At 37.0% G+C, this 9,769-nt stretch overlaps 1 non-coding gene across 1 annotated transcript; it reads right to left on the reverse strand.

Annotated features, from left to right (window-relative positions):
* Positions 1-9,291: 9,291 nt before the first annotated feature.
* Positions 9,292-9,399, reverse strand: LOC148545274 (small nucleolar RNA R71). Its single transcript, XR_015901321.1, has one exon. It is a non-coding gene; the product is annotated as a small nucleolar RNA R71 (small nucleolar RNA).
* Between the last annotated feature and the right edge of the window lie 370 nt (positions 9,400-9,769).

Below are 9,769 nucleotides of genomic sequence, written 5' to 3' on the forward strand. Positions count from 1 at the left end.
AAGTCATCTTACACTAGTTTTACAAGCATTTTACACTAGTTTCATTAAGTTTTATGCACTTTCTTGCACCATAAGTAAGTAATTGGAGTGGACTTTCATGGTTATCTTGAAACAATCAAACATCATGTATTTTGCACAAAATCATAGGTTTTATGCTAGAATTAATTGATTTTATAAACAATGCAAAGATCTAGTGATTTTGGTAGAGCTTTGATTAGTTGTTTGGTTGCTTGTAGGTGAAGAAATGGTGGAAAGAGGAATTTTTGGCACACTTTTGAAGTTTGGGCACGCTTTGGACCTAAGCGTGGCCCATGAAAATAAAGCGTGGCGCATCCAAGCTCTCAAGGAGCGCTCAAAGTTGCAAACTGAGCGCCCAAGAGGAGGCACCAAATGGTGCAGCACATGCCAAGGCATAGCGCTCAAAAACTCAAGCGCTATGCTCACTTTCTTTCACTTTGTCGTGACACTCTTGGCAAGGGAGCTAGGGAGCAAGGATAGCGCTCTAAAACTCAAGCGCAGCGCTTAAAATTGTCACCTTTTTCGTGCCTTCTTGGCAAGGAAGCAAGGCACAAGGCCAAGCAAAACAAGGAAGCACAATGCGCTGGCCAAGGTTCGAAGAGGGGACCCAAGCAAGGGCCAAGAGTGGCGCTTAAAAATGTGAGCGTAGCGCTCTCTTTTGTTCACTCTTTCGTGCGTCCAAGCCAAGCAAGCATGCACAAAGCTGGCCAAGGACGGAGCACTCAAAAATTTGAGCATAGCGCTCCATTCTCTTCACTTTTTCGTGACTCTTTGGCTAGGGAAACAAGGCACAACGAGCAAACCAAAAGTATAGCGCTCAAAGAGTGAGCGGAGCGCTCAAAATGTGAGCGCTATGGCTAGGGAGGAGGCACACCAACATGACAAGGCAAGGGATGAAAGTAGCGCTCAAGAATTCAAGCAGAGCGCTTCCCTGGGAGGTTCCCACACACCAAACCAACTTAAACCAAAGCCAAACCAGACCACTTCAATTGAACCAAAGCCAAACCGGACCCATCCTTCTTCAAATCCATTTCTCATTCAAGGCCAACTTGGAAAAGCCCATTCCAAGCTTTGAAGACCAAAATAGAAAGTGTATATATAGGGGGTTAATTTGATTTGTAAAGAAACTTTTTTTTTTTGGCTCATTTTTTAGTTTTACATTTAGCTCACTTTTTAATTTTCACTTGTTTTTGAATTTGGGATTTGGGAATTTGGATCTAAATTCTTCTTTCTGCATTTTCATTTCTTCTGCAACTCTTAATTTTTGTTCTTGGAATTTGAATTGAGATTGAAGAGCTTCATTGATTCTAAGTCTGAGAATCATCTCTTACCTCTCTTCTCAATTGTTCTAAGGATTGGATCTGAGTTTAGTTTTCTGTTTTCAGTTTCTTCTTCTGCAACTTCTACTTTTCTATTTTGAGAATTGGAAAATTGGATCTAAGTTTCATTTACTGTCTTCCTTTTTATTTCTTCTGCAATTACTTTTCTGCTGGATCAAGAGAAGCAATTGAGATCTAGATCTACTTTCTAATCTCTTTGCTTTTCTTCGATCTTCAATTTATCTTTAAGAATTTCACAATTGAATCAAGTTTTCTTGCTGTTTTGTTTCTTGAAGAAATTTTCCATTTCTGTCCCTGCTACTGAGATCCAGATCTGAAATCTTGCATCTCAGAGCTTTCTGGTTTACTTTATTTTGCAATTTCTTGTTCAATTCCAAGTTCCAGCACCCAAATCCTTTTAATCTTCAAGCAATTTACAATTCTCAGCAATTTAGATTCAGCAAATTTATATTTCTTGCACTTTAAGTTTCAGCTATTTATTTTTCTTGCAATTTAAGTTTCAGCTTATTTAATTTTTTGCACTCTAAGTTTCATGCAATTTAATCTTTATGCACCTTTAGATTTAGTCAATTTACCTTCTGCACTCTATTTTCCTTCTCAATTTACATTCTGCATTCTATTTACTTGCAATTTATCTTCTGTCAATCAAAATTACTCAAATCATCAAATATTCACTTAACTAAATTCATCATCTAACTAAAATTGCTCAATCCATCAATCCTTGTGGGATCGACCTCACTCTTATGAGTAATTACTACTTGATGCGACCCGGTTCACTTGCCGATGAGTTTAGGTGTGGAATATGATTTCCACCCATCAAGTTTTTGGCGCCGTTGCCGGGGATTGATTTAGATTGACAATGATTAAGTAAGGTGATAGTCTAGATTAAGCATTTTCTTTTTCTTTTTACTAAGCACACTAACTGCTTGAATTTTTGCTTAAGCTAACACTAACTCACTCTAGCAGTAGAGTGCCTCATTTTAGTTTCTGGTTTTGTGTTTATGTTAGGAGGGAGAAGAGGTGAATCCACATCTCTTAACTTGGACGAAAGAACCCTTCAAATATTGAGAAGAGAAGCCAGAGGGAAAGGAGTTATTGGTGAAGAGGAATTGGAGGAGGAAGAGCAACCAATGGATGATAACATTCCAAATCACACTGAGGGTGTGGCCAACAACCATGGTCAACCTCAGAGAAGAGTTCTAGCCTCATATACTATTCCCAACCCAAAGCATTGTGGGAGTAGCATCCTAACCCCCAATATCAATACCAATAACTTTGAACTCAAGCCTCAATTGATCACCCTGGTTCAAAACAACTGTTAATATGGAGGAAGTGCTGCTGAGGATCCAAACCAGCATCTATCTGTATTCTTGAAAATTTGTGATACTGTCAAAATAAATGGAGTCAATCCTGATATCTATAAACTTCTTTTATTCCCATTTTCACTGAGAGACAAGCCACACATTGGCTAGAAACCTTCCCTAAGGAGAGCATTACCAGCTGGGATGATTTGGTTAGCAAATTTCTAGCCAAATTCTATCCACCTCAAAGAGTCATCAAATTGAAAACGGATGTGCAAACCTTCAGACAACAAGAAGGAGAGTCATTATATGAAGCTTGGGAGAGATATAAGGCTCTGATTAGAAGATGTCCATAGGGAATATTCAGTGAATGGATTGAGCTGCAGAATTTCTATGAAGGCTTGTCCTTACCTTCAAGGAAAGCTTTGGATTATTCCTCAGGAGGATCTTTGCAAATGATGAAAACTGCTCAAGAGGCTTATGATCTCATAGATATGGTAGCCAACAATGAGTATTTCTATTCTTCTGAGAGGGAAGAAGCTCCAAAGAAAGGAGTATTTGAGCTTGAAAGAGTTGACACTATACAAACTCAGAACAAGCTCATGCACCAGCAACTCCAACAACAAATTAAAATAATGTCAAAGATGATGGATGGATTGCAACTTGCAGCAGTGAGCATAACCAACCAACCATCAGTGGTTTGGGGACAACAAGAGGAAAATTATGAAGAGCAGCAGCCTGAACAAGTGCAATACATGCACAATCAGAGTTCTGGATCAAATGACTTCCATGGAGACACCTACAATTCATCCTGGAGAAACCACCCCAATCTGAAATGGGGAGAAAACCAAAACCAGCAACCTTGACAAAGAAATTCAAACCAAAATAATTTCAAAAACACGAACCATCAAAACCATCAAAACACTAACCAAAATCCATATAGAAAACCACAAAATAATCAACCCCAATCCAACTACTATCCACCCAATATTTCATCCACTAACCAAAACAACTACCATTCACCCTCAACATCCCATAATCAACCACAACCACTTCAGGAATTTCAAAGGATCTCTAACTTAGAGATATTAATGGAGAAGATGATGAAGCACCAAGAATTGGCCAGCAAGAACGATGAAACTTCATTGAGGAACTTAGAAAGGCAGATTGACCAGTTGTCTAAGCAAGCAGTGACTGAGAGGCCAACCAATGCATTGCCAAGTGACACCATTTCCAACCCCAAGGAAGAACGCAAAGCCATTCAACTAAGGAGTGGAAGAACTTTGGTAAATGACAAGAGGCCAGCTGAGAAAGAAACCAACAAGAAGCCAATAGAGGATGACAAGGCCAGCAGCAGCAAAGAGCAAGTGACAATTGAAGAAGAGAACCAAGAGAAGCTCAAGGAGAAAGAGAAGTCACAAGCTTCAAAGAAAGGAAAGGAAGTCATGGAGGAACAGTCACAAGAACAAAGGACATTGGTGAAGACATATACTCCTTCCATTCCATATCCTCAAAGGTTTAACAAAGAGCTAAGAGACCAACAGTTCCCTAAGTTCCTGGAAGTGTTTAAGAAGCTGGAGATCAACATCCCACTTGCTGAAGCTTTAGAACAAATTCCTTTATATGCAAAATTTCTCAAAGAGTTCATCAATAAGAAAAGGAGTTGGAATGAGAGAGAGACAGTGATCCTGACACAGAAATGCAGTGCATTGGTCCAAGAAGGCATTCCACCAAAGCTCAAAGACCCTGGGAGTTTCTACTTACCTTGCATCATTGGTAACACAGCCATTGACAAAGCACTCTATGATTTAGGCTCTAGTATTAACCTTATGCCTCTGTCTATGATGAGGAGGCTATCTATAGAAGAAGTGAAATCTACACAGATGTCATTGGAGCTAGTGCATAGATCTCTGGTAATCCCTGAGGGGGTGATTGAAAATCTCCTAGTTATAGTAGGAAAATTCATCTTTCCTGCAGATTTTGTAATCCTGGACTTAGGAGAAGAGGAGAATAACTCTCTGATATTAGGAAGACCTTTCCTGGCCACAACAAGGGCCATTATTAATGTAGAACGAGGAGAATTGACTCTGAGGGTAAATGATGAGAAGATCACTTTGAATGTCTTCCAAGAAGCACAGCATACTGTTAAGGAAAAAAGCTGCATGATGATTGAAGAAGAAGATTTACAGTGGAAGGATAAACCCAATGAAGAGCTCATCAGCTCATTTACAAAGCAAGAGATGAAGAGTGGAGAAGAAAAAGAGGGCAAAGAACATGTAAAGGCTGAGGAGAGAAGGCAGGAAGGGATTAAAGAATTGATTGTTGAGAAGGAAGTCCCTGACATAAAACATGCTGCAAAGGAAAAAGGACAAGTGAAGAAAGGAAAGAAGAGTAAAAAAAGAGGTCCAAAAGGGTGGAAGAACAAGAAGATACCAACTGAAGGATTCTCAAAAGGGGACAGAGTGAGATTGATATACCAGCAGTTGGAGACAAATCCACAAACTGATGATTACTACACCATCAACATGATACTCTCACTGGAGCATGTGGAGATTGACCATCAACGTACAGGCAGAAGGCTCACTATGAGAGGAGACAAATTGAGACACCACAATCATCAACCATCCTAATAAGGGGGATGAGCGGATAATTTATACGCTTTTTGGCATTGTTTTTAGGTAGTTTTCAGTATGTTTTAATTACTTTTTAGTATATTTTTATTAGTTTTTATTCAAAAATCACATTTCTGGAATTTACTATGAGTTTGTGTGTTTTTCTGGGATTTCAGGTATTTTCTGGCTGAAATTGAGGGACCTGAGCAAAAATCTTATTCAGAGGCTGAAAAAGGACTGCAAATGCTGTTAGATTCTGACCTCCCTGCACTCGAAATGGATTTTCTGGAGCTACAGAAACCCAATTGGCGCTCTCTCAATTTCCTTAGAAAGTAGACATCTAGGGCTTTCCAGCAATATATAATAGTCCATACTTTTCCTGAGTTTTGATGACGCAAACTGGCATTCAAACGCCAACTTCCAGCCCTATTCTGAAGTTAAATGCCAGAAACAGGTTACAAACCAGAGTTAAACGCCACAAACAGGCTGCAACCTGGCGTTTAACTCCAAGAGAAGTCTCTGCACGTGTAAAGCTCAATGCTCAGCCCAAGCACACACCAAGTGGGCCCGGAAGTGGATTTCTGCATCATTTACTTATTTCTGTAACCCTAGCTACTAGTTTAGTATAAAAACTACTTTTAGAGAATTATTTTATGTCTTTTGACCACCTTTAGGTCTTGGTCATTCTGGTTCCCCCTCTGGGGCCAAGGCCAATGAACACTATTTTCACTTATGTATTTTCTACGGTGGAGTTTCTACACCCCATTGATTAAGGTGTGAATTTCTGCTGCTCCTCATGAATTAATGCAAAGTACTATTGTTTTTCTATTCAATTCAAGCTTATTCTTATTCCAAGATATTCACTCGCACTTCAACCTGATGAATGTGATGATCCGTGACACTCATCATCATTCTCACCTATGAACGCGTTCCTGACAACCACTTCCGTTCTATCTGTAATAGCTTTTAGCATGTATCTCTTAGCCTCCATTCTGAAAGATCGGAGTCTTCGTGGTATAAGCTAGAATCAATTGGCGGCCATTCCTGAGATCCGGAAAGTCTAAACTTTGTCTGTGGTATTCTGAGTAGGATCTGGGAAGGGATGACTGTGACGAGCTTCAAACTCGCGAGTGTTGGGCGTAGTGACAGACGCAAAAGGATCAATGGATCCTATTCTAACATGATCGAGAACCGACAGATGATTAGCCGTGCAGTGACAGTGCATTTGGACCATTTTCACTGAGAGGATGGGAAGTAGCCATTGACAACGGTGATGCCCAACATACAACTTGCCATGGAAAGGAGTATAAATGATTGGATGAAGGCAATAGGAAAGCAGAGATTCAGAAGGAGCAAAGTATCTCCATACGCTTATCTGAAATTATCATCAACGAATTACATAAGTATCTCTATCTTATTTTATATTTTATTTGTATTTTAATTATCAAATCTCCATAACCATTTGAATCCACCTGACTGAGATTTATAAGATAACCATAGCTTGCTTCAATCCGACAATCTCCGTGGGATCGACCCTTACTCACGTAAGGTTTATTACTTGGACGACCCAGTGCACTTGCTGGTTAGTTGTGCAGAGTTGTGAAACAGAATTAAGATTACTAACGTGCGTACCAAGTTTTTGGCACCGTTGCTGGGGAATGAACAATCACGATTTCGTGCACCAAGTTTTTGGCGCCGTTGCCGAGGATTATTCGAGTTTGGACAACTGACGGTTTATCTTGTTGCTCAGATTCAGTAATTTTATTTTAATTTTAAGCTTTTTGTTTTTATTATTTTTATTTTTGAAAAAAAATTTCAAAAAAATTTAAATTATTCTATGTTCTTCAGAATTTTTAAGAATAAATTCTAGAGTTTCATGAGATATGTTGAATCCTGGCTGGCTGTTAAGCCATGTCTAATCTTTTGGACCGAGGTTTCACTTATCCTTACAGAAGCTTTTTGATCCTCATCAATTCAGCTGTTGTATGTCTGATTTGTATGCTAAAGCTTGGCTGGCCATTGGCCATGTATAGTGTTTTGGACCGAAGCTTTCACTAAAAGCTTGGCTGGCTAGTAAGCCATGTCTAACTCCTGGACCGCAGCTTTAGACTAACATTGCATGATTCCTGGAATTCTTATTAAAAATTTTGAAATCCTTATTTTTCTTTTTCAAAATAATTTTCAAAAAAAATACAAAAAAAAAATTAATAAAATCATAAAACCAAAAATATTTTGTGTTTCTTGTTTGAGTCGAGTGTCAATTTTTAAGTTTAGTGTCAATTGCATACATTTAATTTTCTTTCAAATTTTCGAACAACACATGCATTGAGTTTCTTTCTTGTTCTTCATGATCTTCAAGTTGTTCTTGATGAATTTCCTTGTTTGATCTTTAAATTTTTTTGTTTTGTGTCTTTTCTTGTTTTTCATATGCATTTTCAAATTCATAGTGTCTAAAGTTTGAAAATTTCTAAGTTTGGTGTCTTGCATGTTTTTCTTTTCTTAAAAATTTTCAAAAATAAGTCTTGATGTTCATCTTGACATTCAAAGTATTCTTGCATGCATCATGTGTTTTGATCTTGAATTTTGATGTTTTGAGTTATTTTGTTGTTTTCTCTTTCTTCATTAAAAATTCAAAAATCAAAAAAATATCGTTCCCTTATTCTTCTCATAAATTTCGAAAATTTGATTTGACTTTTTCAAAAATTTTAAAAAAAAAATCTAGTTGTTTCTTATGAGTCAAATCAAATTTTCAATTTAAAAAAAATCTATCTTTTTCAAATCTTTTTCAAAAAAATCAAATATTCTTCATTTTTTTTATGATTTTCGAAAAGTTTAAAAATGATTTTCAAAATCTTTTTCTTATTCTTACTTCATATTTTCGAAAATCTCACTAACATTTAATGTTTTAATTAAAAAATTTTTGAAGTTGTTACTTGCCTATTAAGAAAGGTTCAATCTTTGAATTTTAAAATCATATCTTTTATTTTCTTGTTAGTCAAGTAATCAACTTTAATTTCAAAAATCAAATCTTTTTAATTTCCTTTTCAAAATGATTTCCAATCATATCTTTTAAAAAAAATCAATTTTCAAAATCTTTTCTAACTTCTTATCTTTTCAAAATTGATTTTCAAAATCTTTTTCAATTAACTACTTAACTTTTTGTTTGATTTTAAAAGTTTTCTATTTCAATCATATCTTTTTCAAAACCACCTAACTAATTTTCTCTCTCTAATTTTCAAAAATTCCTCCCCACTTTTTCAAAATTCCTTTTTAATTAACCAATTGTTTTAAATTTTAATTTAATTTTATTTCTCTTCTTAAATTTTGAATTCTAACCTTAAATTAAAATAAAAACAAAAATATTTTTCTTTTCTTTTGATTATTGTTCGAATTTTTCTCTTTCCCTTCTTCTACTCACAAAAGGGAATCTCTATACTGTGACATAGAGAATTCCTATTCTTTTCTGTTCTCTTTTTTTTCATATGAGCAGGAACAAGGATAAGAAAATTCTTCTTGAAGCTGATCCTGAACCTGAAAGGACTCTAAAGAGGAAGCTAAGGGAAGATAAGGCACAACTCTCTAGAGAGGACCTGACAGAAATTTTCGAAAAAGAAGGAGACATGGCCAAACCTAATAACAATGGTGGATATGCAAGGAAGATGCTTGGTGACTTTATTGCACCCTCTTCCAATTTCTATGGAAGAAGCTCTCAATTCCTGTAATTGGAGCAAACAACTTTGAGCTTAAGCCTCAATTAGTTTCTCTAATGCAGCAGAATTGCAAGTTTCATAGACTTCCAATGGAAGATCCTCATCAGTTTTTGGCTAAGTTCTTGCAAATATGTGATACTGTCAAGACCAATGGAGATGATCCCGAGGTCTACAGGCTTATGCTTTTCCCTTTTGCTGTAAGAGACAGAGCTAGAACATGGTTGGATTCACAACCTAAGGAAAGCCTAGACTCTTGGGATAAGCTGGTCAGTACTTTCTGGCCAAATTCTTTCCACCTCAAAAGATGAGCAAGCTTTGAGTGGAAATCCAAACCTTTAGACAGAAGGAAGGAGAGTCCCTCTATGAAGCTTGGGAAAGATATAAGCAATTGATCAAAAGATGTCCTACTGACATGCTTCCAGAATGGAGCATCATATGTATATTCTATGATGGTCTGTCTGAGTTGTCAAAAATGTCATTGGACCATTCTGTAAGAGGATCTCTTCATCTGAAAACCCCTGCAGAAGCTCAGGAACTCATTGAAATAGTTACAAATAACCAGTTCATGTAAACCTCTGAGAGGAGTCTTGTGAACAATGGGACGCCTCAGAAGAAAAGAGTTCTTAAAATTGAAACTCTGAATGCCATCTTGGCTCAGAATAAAATATTAACTCAGCAAGTCAATATGATTTCTCAGAGTCTGAATGGATTGCAAGTTGCATCCAATAATACTAAAGAAGCATATTCTGAAGAAGAAGCTTATGATCCTGAGAATCCTGCAATGGCAG

This window comes from Arachis ipaensis, chromosome B9 (assembly GCF_059453495.1).
Source record: "Arachis ipaensis isolate K30076 ecotype BB chromosome B9, ASM5945349v1, whole genome shotgun sequence".
Lineage (NCBI taxonomy): Eukaryota > Viridiplantae > Streptophyta > Magnoliopsida > Fabales > Fabaceae > Arachis > Arachis ipaensis.